The sequence below is a fragment of the Bubalus kerabau genome, chromosome 8, assembly GCF_029407905.1.
Source record: "Bubalus kerabau isolate K-KA32 ecotype Philippines breed swamp buffalo chromosome 8, PCC_UOA_SB_1v2, whole genome shotgun sequence".
NCBI lineage: Eukaryota > Metazoa > Chordata > Mammalia > Artiodactyla > Bovidae > Bubalus > Bubalus kerabau.
In genome coordinates, this window is record NC_073631.1 from 28,494,459 (window position 1) to 28,507,216 (window position 12,758).

A 12,758-nucleotide genomic window follows, 5' to 3' on the forward strand; every position below is an offset into this window, starting at 1 on the left:
CACAGAATCGGACATGACTGAAACAACTTAGCAGCAGCAGCAGTGTATATATACAATATGTGCATGTGTGTACTTATAAATGGATATACATACACAGTATATGCATGCATGTACATATGAATATACACATATACAGTATGTGCATGTGTGTGCATTTAAATGTATACACCTTTATTTCTGTTATATACACCCATATACACCACTCTTGTTCTCTCAAGAGTAGAACAATTCTATTTGACCTCATAACAAATTTGTTAAGTAAGTATTATCCTTTCTTTTCCCAGTGAAAACTGGGCAGTTTTCAAAGCCCTGTGAAGGGTGGAAATCAGACCATTTCTGTGCATGAAGTTTCTGCATATGATATGTCATTATGTCTTTAGGAAGGAGTTGCTAACAGCGCTGAGAACACATTCCATGGGCTCTCCCTGGATTGTGTGATAGTGTGTCAGTTTTTCTTCTGATTGAATCACAGGTATCTGAGGATAATGGCAGCACTATTTCAGAACATGTTAGTTCATAGAACACCTTTGAATTTCAGAACAGTGTAGTGGCCATTTTAAGGCTCAAAGCCTTTGGAAAGAGAAATATGTCACCCATCTGAATTAAGGAATCATACCTAAATTCTTAATTGAATCTTAATTGTGTTCTTTACCAAATAACCTAACATTCAGTGCTAAATTAAACAAGTGAAAGTCTCTCAGTCATGTCTGACTCTTTGTGACCCCATGGACTGTAGCCCACCAGGCTCCTCTGTCCATGAGATTTCCTGGGCAAGAATACTCTGGTATTGTTGCTATTCTCTTCTCCAGGAGATCTTCCTGAACCAGAGATTGAACCGAGTCTCCTGCATTGTAGGCAAATTCTTTACTGTCTGAGCCACCAGGGAAGCAGCAACATTCAATTGAGGTGGCTTTGATGGTTTGGTAGTATATGTAAGCAAACCAAAACCTAAGCCTGTAAATGCCTAAGGGTTAAAGTCTAATGACAGCCACTCACAAACAGCCAATTAGGCTTTTACAAATAAGGCAACTGCTTAAGTTATAGCCAATCAAACAATTTCCTTGCTTTGCTTCCAACTCTTTTCTTTAAAAGTCTCTCCCCAAGCTCTCATCAGTGGAGTACTTCTAACCACTTCTGGTTTGGAGCTGCCCAGGTGGAATCAACTTTTGCTCAAATTGTTAAAAAAAATTTAATATGCTTAGTTTACCTTTGATCATAAATTCTACACATTACCAAAAAATAAATCTAATGAGTTTCTTGAGTCTTATATTTAAATGTTTTCATAGACACAGTCATTTTGCACATAGGCATTTCTGGCTAAGTCCCAACATGTTTACGGGAAAAAGATAAAGGATGAATTAAAGATAAAAAAGTGGGGCTGTTGAGTGGCAAATCGCTAGGGTAAATCATTTTACATGTGAAACTGCAGTGTCTGGAGACAATTCCCCAGCCATATAATCATTGATGACTTTTTTAAAATAACTGACTGTCTGACACGACTGAAGCGACTTAGCAGCAGCAGCAGCAGCATGCTAAGTTGCTCAGTTGTGTCCAACTCTTTGTGACCCTATGAACTGTAGCCTGCCAGGCTCCTAGGTCCATGGGGATTCTCCAGGCAAGAATACTGGAGTGGGTTGCCATGCTCTCCTCCAGGGGATCTTCCCATCTCAGGGATGAAACCTGCATTTCTTACTTCTCCTGTGTTGGCGGGTTCTTTCCCACTTACACCTCCTGATCACTTCAGGTATTAGATGGCCCTGAGCTTCAAGCAAGGCTGGGCTCCTGGGAAGCAATAGAGCATGAGTCTTGTTTCCTCCTGGTAAAATATGGTAATTCTGTGTATGTTTAGAAATGTACATATGAGGTGATGAGGAGTAGTTTGCTTAGATATCGGGAGAAGATTTTTCTTGCCCCTCCCCGCACCTCCCCCCCCCAGCATCCAAGGAGAAGACATTTTCCTTTCAGACTTTGGACTGTTTTGTTTTTTTTTGTTTTTTTTTTTTTAATGTAGTTGTTGTGCTGAGAACGAAGGCCAACAGTTGAAGGTGGAAGAGTAAACTGATGTAAAGCATTTGTTTCCTTGATGATAGGATTTATTTGCTGAATAGACTAAATGGTGAGCCCACTTAGTTCTGGTCTCCTGAGATAACAGTCTTATCACAGGTGCAATTTCAAATTGGATTTTCTCTTACTTGCTGCCTGAATGGCTTAACTGACAGAAGTAGTTTCTGCAAGACTAGTTGTGTAAAAAAAATGTAACTTAAGGATGAAGATGCTACTGATAAATGTTTCTCTACCAAAAATTTAGTTAGTTTTCTTTTCTGTAAGGAAGCAAATTTAACTATATATGAAATCCATGATTGCTATTTTAAACATCAACCACCTTTGAGAAGGTGATGGAAAATATTACATCTAAAGAGTGAGTGAGCAGTAGGTGGGAATGAGATGAAGATCAGTGATGCTTAGCTGAGAGTCTTTGGCAGTTCTTTGAAAACATAAGAGCAAATCTTGTACCTTGAAATGCAATGGGTATATATTACTGAAATGTCTAGGTTACTCATATATTATAGGAAAGAAGAAGTTAGTTTTTTTGGTTGTGTACTATTGTATGGGTCCTTGAAAGCCCAAATGAAACAAAATACCAAAGCCATGTGAAAAAGGCATCATTAGGACATCAATATAGGACAAAATCCAGACAGTCCAGAAACGTCCATTGTGTTATTATTATAGGAAGTGCAGATGTCAGGCTCAGGGACTGTAGGTAGGAGTAGCCAAGTCTTAGAACAGTCAGGAATTCATCTTCCCAGAGCACATCCAGTTCATCTAAACTTAGGCTTGTGTGCCTTCCCCTGAAAATACACTATTAGAACTGTGTCCAAGAAATCATCTGATATTTAGTTTCAGTACTGATCAGACTAGATAGGCCCTACAAATAAATGTTCCTTTTCTTCACTAGGTTAGTCTTTCCAAGAGGGGTAGAGTCTTAAAGACACTTCAAAGGCTGTGGAGAGGGATTGGTACTTATTTCTGAAGGAAAAAAGTTGTCTTTGATGCAAATAATTGACGTTGATGTGATAATGGACTTGTTCATCTCTGCCTGCCATTTATCTTACCTCCTGCCAAAATTATGACCCTGTCTGAAAATTCACAGGCAGGAGATAAAGTAAGTGGGTGGCCTAGATGTTCAAAAATCTCTCAGGAGTTAGCAAAGTAGAATTTCTTTTCATTGAGGTCACCAAAGAATGGGGATATAAGTTCATCTTCAAAAACTATCTCTACACAGGTTTAAAAAAGATCACCTTAACTCAGTGTTTTATGTTTACTGATTCATGCAATATTGAATATGTTAATATAACATAAGGTGATATTTATTTTACATAAAGCAATAGCTTATTTATGGCAAATTTCTTTCTTTTATATGAAGAAACCCTTCTGCAGCAAATGAATTTTGTAGTATTAATGCAGGTAAGTTTGGTGTTCAGTGCTTCAAATTGATGCATCAAATATTATACAATATAGTTTTCCTAAATATGTTTAATCAATTGGATGACAGCCTAGTTTTTCAGTAAGTCTTCACATACCTCCATAGCTGGTAATAATGTTGCCCTATGCAGCTGTAGTACCAAGTACTAGCAGAATCCACCTAGAACCCTGACTATTTTCACATATGCCACCTGAGTTAATTAGCCTATATTGTTGTGTTGTATAAGTTTATCTCTTGCTCAATAACTAAAATATAAAGAACTTACTCTGTGGCTGTAATACTTATTTTGTATGTATTTTTCTTGTGGAAGAGATTTCAGAATTTATAAAAATATTTAAAAAAATCATTTTATGCCCTTAGCAACTTTGGTGTCATCTTCCTTTTATGTATTTAAAGCTTTATCTATTCTCATTAAGCAGCATGTGTAGTAATTCTTGAAACTTTGACACATTATTTGGGCAGTTGGCAGCATACTGTACTGGAAGCATCTCTGGGCTAAAATTCAGATGATTTAGGCTCTAATTCTCCAGCTGGGAGCCTTGGATAAGTGGCTTAACCTCCTTAGTCTCATTTTTTTCATCTGTTAAACGAGTTGTTTGTTGTTTAGTCACTAAGACATGTCTGACTCTTTGTGACTCCGTGGACTATAGCCCATCAGGCTCCTCTGTCCATGGGATTTTCTAGGCAAGAATACTGGAATGGGTTGCTTTTTCCTTCTCCAGGGGCTCTTTCCAACCCAGAGATCAAACCCATATCTCGTGCATTGCAGACAGATTCTTTACTGTTGTGCTACCAGGGAAGCCCCTGTTAAATAGGTAGGCTTAGCTAATTTAAGAGGTATATTTTAAAGATCAAAAGGACAGATGAAGTATGCATGTTGAAAACTTTGTGGGAAAAGTATACATTACATGAATGTAGTTGTTCCTTGACATTTGTGAGGGATTGGTTTCTGGAACAACCACCACCCTCCCCACCCTGGTTTGCTTACCAAAATCTGAGAATGCTCAAGTACCTTACATAAAATTATATTTTCACATCCTCATGTATATTTTAAATCCCCTCTAGATTAGTTACAATGCCTAATGAAATGTAAATGATAGGTAAATAGTTGTTGTGTGTATGTTAAGTTGCTTCAGTTGTGTCCAACTCTTTGTGACCCTATGGACTATAGCCCGCCAGGCTCTTCTGTCAGTGGGATTCTCCAGGCAAGAATATTGGAGTGGGTTGCCATGCCCTCCTCCAGGGGATCTTCCCAACCCAGGGATCAAACCTGCAGCTCTTGCGGCTCCTACATTGCAGGCAGATTCTTTACTACTGAGCCACCAGGGAAGCCTAAGCGTTTAAGGGAAAGTGTTAGTTCTGACTCTTTGTGACCCCATGGATGGTAGACCTCCAGGCTCCTCTGTCCATGGGATTTTCCAGGTAAGAATAGTGGAGTGGGTAGCTACTCCCTTCTCCAAGGGGTCTTCTCAACCCAGAAATTGGACCTGAGTCTTCCGCATTGCAGGCAGATTCTTTACTGTCTGCGTGAGCAGGTGCTAGTGCCTGACAAATTCAAGTTTTGCCTCATAGAACTTTATGGAATGTTTTTTCTAAATAGGTCTGATTTGCAGTTGCTTGAATCCATGGATACAGAACCCATGTGTATGGAGGGCCATTTTAACATGGCAGTTTAGACTCTATGATAATTATTTAGTTTTAACCTTTTTAGAAGATATGCAGATGACACCACCCTTATGGCAGAAAGTGAAGAGGAACTAAAAAGCCTCTTGATGAAAGTGAAAGAGGAGAGTGAAAAAGTTGGCTTAAAGCTCAACATTCAGAAAACGAAGATCATGGCATCTGGTCCCATCACTTCATGGGAAATAGATGGGGAAACAGTGTCAGACTTTATTTTTGGGGGCTCCAAAATCACTGCAGATGGTGACTGCAGCCATGAAATTAAAAGACGTTTACTCCTTGGAAGGAAAGTTGTGACCAACCTAGATAGCATATTGAAAAGCAGAGACCTTACTTTGCCAACAAAGGTCCGTCTAGTCAAGGCTATGGTTTTTCCAGTGGTCATATATGGATGTGAGAGTTGGACTGTGAAGAAAGCTGAGTGCCAAGGAATTGATGCTTTTGAACTGTGATGTTGGAGAAGACTCTCGAGAGTCCCTTGGACAGCAAGGAGATCCAACCAGTCCATTCTGAAGGAGATCAGCCCTGGGATTTCTTTGGAAGGAATGATGCTAAAGCTGAAACTCCAGTACTTTGGCCACCTCATGCGAAGAGTTGACTCATTGGAAAAGACTCTGAGGCTGGGAGGGATTGGGGGCAGGAGGAGAAGGGGACAACAGAGGATGAGATGGCTGGATGGCATCACCGACTCAATGGACGTGAGTCTGAGTGAACTCCGGGAGTTGGTGATGGACAGAGAGGCCTGGCGTGCTGCGATTCATGGGGTTGCAAAGAGTCGGACATGACTGAGCGACTGAACTGAACTGAGCTGATTGATAAGATAAATTTGGCTGAATAGGATAGAAAAAAATGAAATAATGGTGAAAGAAAAATACTATCTCTCCCTCTCAAAAACATTTCAGAGGTAGCAGTCTAGGGCTATACAGCATGGTGGTCCTGTGACATCATCAGTGGGCCAGGTATCCTGTGTTTGTGGTTTCTATCCTTAACACTTAGTACATGAGCTCTATAAGGTGACTTATATGGGGCTTCCTCGGTGGCCATTATTTCTGTCTTTTCTGTGGAACAAAGGAGGAAAGTGGGAAGAATAAAAGCGCTCCCGTCCCAGCTGAGTCAACGTACTGCAGAGGCATTCCTGGAAGAAACAAGCAATGACTTCTGCTTGGCAGCTATTTGAAGGGAGTTTGAAGAATTTCGTCTTTTAGCTGAGGTCATGAGTAGTTTTCTGTGGAATACAAAAACAAAGTATCTATCTTCTGCTTTTTCGTTACCAAATAGAAAAAAACTGTTGTGAAAGACATATTGGTACCGTTCCCTTATCCCTCCCTGTCTGCATCTCCCATACCATCCCTACTTTTGGATGGGGTAGCCAAAAAAAGGAGATGCGTTCAGAAATGGAATCAGGGTGGGCTGACAAGTAAAAAATACATCAGTTACTTCAGAATGTAAGTGCCATGGAATAATAAAATAGATTAAACAAGGAGCAAGAATAAGGTGAGTAGAGGAGTAAAACTTAGAAGAGATGACAAGAGAAAGGAGGGTCTTGAAAGAACGGAGAATTGGGGCTGGATCAAGAAGTTTTGTAGGAAATTAAAGAATAGTATTACTGCTATAGGGCTTCCCTGGTGGCTCAGTAAAGAATCCACTTGCAATGCAGGAGACCTGGGTTTGATCCCTGGGTTGAGGAAGTTCCCCTGGAGAAGGGAATGGCCACCCACTCCAGTATTATTGCCTGGCAAATCCCATGGACAGAGGCGCCTGGCAGTCCTTATAACTTAGTGGATGAGATTGCATGTGAGATCTGGTCCTTTCTTCCTGTTTCTTTTCTATCCATAAGCCACTTTGCTGTTGTAATTTAGTTGCTAAATCTTGTCCGACTCTTTTGTAACCCCATGGGCTATAGCCTGACAGGCTCCTCTGTCCATTGGATTTCCCAGGCAAGAATACTGGAGTGGATTGCCATTTCTTTCTCCAGGGGATCTTCCTTGACCCAGGGATCAAACCCATATCTCCTGTATTTGCAGGGTTCTTTACTGCTGAGCCACCGAGGAAGCCCCATATAAGTCACCTTATAGAGCCAGGAAAGAATTTCCACTGATGGGTTGTGTAGGGGAAAGGAGTGATGTGACCCAGGTCCACCTAGACATTTCCTCCTTTAGTCTATTAATTCCTGACCTATTAAACTGATAATTGCTTCATATGATAATCTCATATGATCAAACCTCATTAAAGCAGCATTGCTAACATCCCATTTGAAACTTAGTTAGTACAATAAATCTAGGCAGTAAGGGCAAATATCAAGTATAATCTTTTTCCTTGTTTCACTTACGCTAAAATGATGACATTTTGATTTTAAAATCATCTCGTTTGACATCACATATGAATGCAGTTGCAGTTGTTTTACAGTAAGTATTTATCTTTTGTAAAGCTGACCATTCTGTTTTCTTGTAGGAGGATTTGGGTTCTATTTAAGTCTTATGAACTGTTTTTGATGATGTAAACAGTATATCACATAATTCTCCCTTGCTTTATGCCACAAGATGTGACAGAAATAACTAAACTATCAGGCAAAAGAAGCCAGATTTCTGGTACACACTTGCCCACCTCACCATGTTATATTTATGGTACCAGGGATGAATATTGACTAAACCCACTGAACCTACAGTCAAATTTCCATTTCCACCCAGTCTACCTTGATCTATTAATGGCTCCTTTTACAATGAGAAGAGTCTGGATGCATTCGCTTTAGATAATTATCTATGTTTGTGAAATCAATTTGGACTCATGCTGGTCTATAGCTATGCCGAGAAGAAAGGAGTTTGTAATTTGCCCTTAGGGCTCTTGATTCATATCCTTGTGTGAGCAGCCTGCCAGCCAGCCCTGTCTTGGAGAGGAAGCTCTTGGACCTGGAGTGTATGTGGTTTGGCACGGCCTGGTGTGAACATGTAAGTGCCAGTAAGCAGTGCTGGGTTCCAGGGCAGCATACTCGTTGTGATCACAGCCTGATCACTATCAAGTCTCTAGCAGGACCTGCTTCAAAGGAACCTTCTTTGTGATTTGAAGGAAAGCAGCCAGTGGAAAGCAATCTAGAAAAATTAGCTGGCATTGCTGTGTGTGTTTCAGCCTGGGATAATTCCTATAAAGGGAGAGAGGGCAGAGGCAGTGGTCTCACGTATTACAACATAATGACTGTTGCAGGGTACTGGTTGCTTCTGCTTTATACAATGTTTTAAATAAACAAGTATGCATTCGTTGCATTATGACAGTGTTTGAATCACCGTGGGGGATTATAAAGACATAAAAGACAAACATCCTGACCTTTGATGAGCTGCAGTTTTATTGGGGAGACAAGATAAATATACATGAAAGGGGGGGAAAAACACATGAGATAGTTGATGATAAAGAGCTGAATAACTAATGTGGTTTGTACTGTAATTGCTGTGAGAGCTCAGACAAGGTTTTGGGTTTTCTGTTTTTCTTTATGAGTTTATAGTGTAATTGCTTCATCTTGTGGATCATAGAGGAAGCACCATTGAATGGAATCCATCAGTAAATGAAAGGCAAGGTGGTGTATTCATTCAGCATATACTTGTTGATGAAGAAATGACTTAACATTCACTCAGAGATGGAGTCCATAGAGGTAGAACTTGTAACATGATCTAGTGTGACATATAGCACATTAGCTATGTCAGAGCTTCATTCTGCCAATTCAAATGCTTGTAGGGCCAGATGGGCTGAAGCCAACTGAAGGTGAGGCCGTGCTGCGTGGTGAGGCCAGTGGAATGGGCCTCACTAGAGAGGGGCCACTGAGAAGCTCTGAGACGAATGCAGGCTTAGTGTTGGCGAGTCTCCGAATGTTTTTTCAAGAGGAGCCAGAAATAACAATTTTTTAAATTTTATTTTTAACTGGAGGATAATTGCTTTGCGATATTGTATTGGTTTCTGCAAACATCAACGTGAATCAGCCATAAGTATACACATGTCCTGTCCCACTTTAAGCCTCTCTCCCACCCCATCCCACCCCTCTAGGTTGTCGCAGAGCACCCAGTTTGAGCCCCCTGCATCATACAGCAAATTCCCCCTGTCTGTCTGTTTTACCTATGGTAATGCACCTGTTTCAGTGGTACTCTTTCAGTTTGTCCTTCCCTCTGCTTCCCTCGCTGTGTCCACAAGCCTCTTCTCTATGTCTGCATTTCCATTGCTGCCCTACAAATAGGTTTATCAGTACCATCTTTCTAGATTCCATCTGTATGTGTTCAGTCAGTTCAGTTCAGTTCAGTCGCCTCAGTCGTGTCCAACTCTTTGCGACCCCATGGACTGCAGCACGCCAGGCCTCCCTGTCCATCACCAACTCCTAGAGTTCACTCAGACTCATGTCCATTGAGTCAGTGATGCTATCCAACCATCTCATCCTCTGTCACCCCCTTCTCCTCCCGCCTTCCGTCTTTCCCAGCATCAGGGTCTTTTCCAACGAGTCAGTTCTTCACATCAGGTAGCCAAAGTATTGGAGTTTCAGCTTCAACATCAGTCCGTCCAATGAACACTCAAGACTGATCTCCTTTAGGATGGACTGGTTGGATCTCCTTGCAGTCCAAGGGACTCTCAAGAGTCATCTCCAACACCACAATTCAGAAGAATCATATACGATATTTGTTTTTCTCATTCTGATTTGTTGTTGTTCAGTTGCTAAGTTGTGTCTGACTCTTTGTGACCCCATGCACTGCATCCCACCAGGCTTCCCTGACCTTCACTATTGGATTTACTTCAGTCTGTATAATAGGCTCTGGGTTCATCCACCTCATTAGAACTGACTCAAATGCATTCCTTTTTATGGTTGAGTAATACTCCATTGTATATATGTACCACAACTTCTTTATCTATCAGAAATAAGAATTTTAAGGTGAAATTCACTCACATTGAAAGCACTTTGTTGGAGCTGGGTAGGAGAGGTGACTGCACTTTGCAGCCCACACCGTGAGCCTATCCTTGCCAAGAGTTGTCCCAACATGATGGTCTTGGCAGCACTGATTTTCCATCCAGCACCAGTGATGAGATAACGGATTCTAGAAAGTACTACACTAGAAAAATGCTAATATCTGAAATTCCCAGTTGCCTCAGACTAGATATAAAATAAGAGACAGTATTTGCAGTAATTTCTGAAGCAAATGTATCCAAATGGAAAATAGGAACAATGATCTTTCCAAACATCCTCCCTAGGATTTCTTTAATTTGAAGAAGTTTGACCTGAGCATCTCTTCTTGGTCTGCGCTGATAACTCACTGTGGGACCAAGCGTGCAATTTGCATGGAGCTTCTCGATGTCAGGAATACAAGCAAAGCTTCCTGTGCTCTCATGGGCTGTTGAGCAGAGGTAACAGATGAGTAACAAAGCACGTTTCCTCTACCTTTGCTCTAAACTGAAGAACTCAGGAGCCTAAGGAAATCCACTTTCCTTTCTTTTCTGTCTTTGATTTTTTTCATACACCAAACAAGATAGAAGCGGATACTCGGGGGTGAGGTCATGAAAACCCTATCCACTCCTCTTGGCAGGAACAATTGTTAAAATCAGTGTCTGCATCCACACAGTGAAGACAGCCAACACTGGCTTCTGCTGAAACTCTGAGTATCACTTGCTGACTGATTTCCAGGTTGACAGTCAGTCTTCTCTTACTACACTTCTTATTTAGCTCTCAAAAGCAAATTATGTGCAAATTTTTAGAAATGCACATTGGATAAATTAATACTATGTTGTTCTCCATTGAGCTTTAAGCTCAAGTTTTGTTTCTGATGATTTTTATTTTACCCCAATAATGTGTCTATTTTGCAAGGGAACCGGAACTCTCATTGAGAGAACACTTTTGTAACTACTTTTTTTTTTTTTTTAAACAGATATCTAAACTTCATACCCAAAATTATTTTAGACTTAGTGTTTCTCCTTTTCCAGACTCCTGAAATATTTTATCATGTTGTTTACAAAGTATTTGTTTTTGTATCTTTCTTGTTATGCTTTCAATTATCCAAAGTGTTCTATTTTTTTTCCTGTCATTCCTAAAATGTGATTTGCATAGACTTTGGGCAGTATTATATTTTCTTGAGTAAGGTGATGGCCTTTTGTTAGATTTGGATGGGATGGAGTAGAAGCCCTTTGCTAACCAGTCTCGACTGCTGTTGATCAGCTTATCTAAGACCAGCTTTAGCTCACCACGAAAAAGGCTCATAAATGATTTCTCAAGAGTCACTGTACCAAGTGATACTCTGTAAGGCTCAGCTGTACTCAGAAGGATTCAGAAATGGACAGTGACTATGGGATAAGCCTAATCAAAATATCTTTATCTAAGAGATCAGAAGTTACCTGGAGAAAAATTCATCATATAAGGGATTGGAGGTGTACATGTTTGATTCAATTCAGTGTCCTAACATTAGAGCAAAGGGAAATTTGGAGTACAGTTCCATCTATGTTATATACTACATAGATACAGTGTATCTATGTAGTATATAGTATCTGTAGTATGTAGTATGTACATACTACACTGTACATAGATACACTGTATTATGTAGTATGTAATGCTACTTTTGTTGTCCTTTCCACTCTCTTTTTGTCCTGAGCATGTATGTCTGTGATCTCCATCAAAGGCCTCCTGGTATATTGTTTATAAGACAAGCTTTAAATACATATAAACAGTGTTATCTGCAATTTGCAACTGAGAAATAATACACCAAAGATCAGTGACTGAATTACTTCAGTCAAATAGAACTTGTTAATTTAAAAAAGAAAGCTTGCCAATATACTTGAAATAACATTACATTTATTTGGAGAAAATGGTATCTTTAATAATATTAAATTTCCCATTCAAAAACATGTTGTGCCTTCCAATTTATTCTCATCTTTTTGTACATATTTTGGTAAACATTTTAAAACAAGTATTATTATGTTATATTTTAAATTATTCATTTTATATATTTATTTTATATCCTGGCATCTTATTAAATAACTTTAATAGTTCTTCTTAAATGGACACATCTAGTAAATAAACAAAAAGAAAGGCTTTCATGAAATTTAAGCTTGAGAGAGCTATAATCAGTAAACTTAATAGAGCCTGCAAAATTCAGGGAGAATGTTCAATGGACATCTTCTTATGTCCATTGATTATGTATAAACCTAATGTTGTATTTGCTGCATATAAAACCTTAAAATAAAAATTTATAAATGCTAATGATTACTATGTTTATGTGATAATATACTAAAATTAGGGATCATTACTGTCTCTCTTGTTGAGTGTCATAGAGTAATACCTAATACATTAGGAGAAGAAAATGAAAAACCTAGCATAAATATTGGTTAAAAAAAAGATATAAAGTTCTTTCTTTTATGATGATATCATTTTACAGCTAAATCATTCAGGAGACTTAAACATTTTTTTTATTTTATGTTGAAATATAGTGGATTCACAATGTTGTGTTAGTTTCAGGTGTGTAGCAAAGTGATTCAGTTATATAAAGACGTATATCCATTCTTTTTCAGATTCTTTTCCCATATAGATTTTGCAGAATATTGGATAGAGTTCCCTGTGCTATACAGTAGGTCCTTATTGATT

At 39.3% G+C, this 12,758-nt stretch overlaps 1 protein-coding gene across 14 annotated transcripts in view; it reads left to right on the forward strand.

The window, feature by feature from the left end:
- Positions 1-12,758, forward strand: part of AHR (aryl hydrocarbon receptor) — a 513,500-nt gene that overhangs the window by 239,707 nt on the left and 261,035 nt on the right. Inside the window, exon 8 of one of the 14 annotated variants that reach the window (XR_008717668.1) lies at positions 10,382-10,534. The exons of the other annotated variants lie outside the window; for them this stretch is intronic. The gene's annotated coding sequence lies outside the window, so the exon portion shown is untranslated. The remainder of the gene's footprint in view (positions 1-10,381; positions 10,535-12,758) is intronic. 14 annotated transcript variants of the gene reach the window in all.